At 36.5% G+C, this 1038-nt stretch overlaps 1 pseudogene; it reads left to right on the top strand.

The window, feature by feature from the left end:
• LOC114077638 overlaps window positions 1-695 on the top strand; it is a 9160-nt pseudogene extending 8465 nt beyond the window's left edge.
• Window positions 696-1038: the final 343 nt, after the last annotated feature.

Here is a 1038-nt window from a genome sequence, read left to right as displayed (position 1 = left end):
AGGTAAAATTTTATTTTTGTATATGGAATATCGTTATTTATGTCTTTGTGATACATTATGAAATATTACTGTATCTAACAGTTAAATTATCTTATATGTTTGTGATACATTCAGAATGCATGTTCAAACATTGTCCCAACAGCAGAGGAAATTTAAGCTTTTGATATTGCTCAAGTTGAACATGCTCATTCTACATCAATACCATTAGTACAACCAAACGAGGAAGATGATTTAGATGATTTCTCCACAAAACCGCCCGAACAGTTATTGAGGACATATTCTAGAGTGTCTGATACATCTCCTCCACCACCGCTAAAAAGAAGAAAAAAATCGATTATTCAAAAAAAAGAAGGTGTCAGAACAGAACCAGCCTGATCAATCAAATGTGTCTCCGACACCGGATGATGATGTACATGTTTCCATGTCAAGTCTGCCTCAACATTCGAATGCTGATGATGTACATGGTTCTGTTCCACAAGTGTCACCGAAATCGGCTGCTGATGCACATGGTTCTGTTCCAGACGCTTCTCCGAACCCGGCTGCTGATGTTCATGGATATGCAGATTCACAGAATGTCAACAATATAATTCCTCATACTGAAGAGTTGAAAGGACATTTGAAAACTTACGTAAGTAAATTATTTTGTTATTTTTAGACAAATTTTTTTTTATCCTAAATGTATCTACAATTTTTAGGTTGACAAGAAATTTGAGGAACTGATTATTTTGATAAAAGCAAATCACTCCCAGCTGATGCAATCTATAGGCAAAGAGAACATCAATTTGCAGGCTAATACAAGCACATTTCAGTCTGACAAACAAACATCTCAGGAAATACCAATTGGTCTCGATGATATGGGTGGTGTAGCTGAGGATGGTGGTGGTTTTTCTGGTAAAAATGGTGAGCATCATATCGTCGACGATGCAAGGGATGTCGATGTGGATGATGTTGGTGTTTCCGTAAATGAGGGTGAACAAATAGTCAGTGATAATCCAAAGGTAATGTTTATGATACATTGGGTATGTTGTGTATCATGCA

This window comes from Solanum pennellii, chromosome 6, assembly GCF_001406875.1.
Source record: "Solanum pennellii chromosome 6, SPENNV200".
NCBI lineage: Eukaryota > Viridiplantae > Streptophyta > Magnoliopsida > Solanales > Solanaceae > Solanum > Solanum pennellii.
Note: the sequence above shows the minus strand (reverse complement) of the source record. Positions and strands in the feature narration are given on the sequence as shown.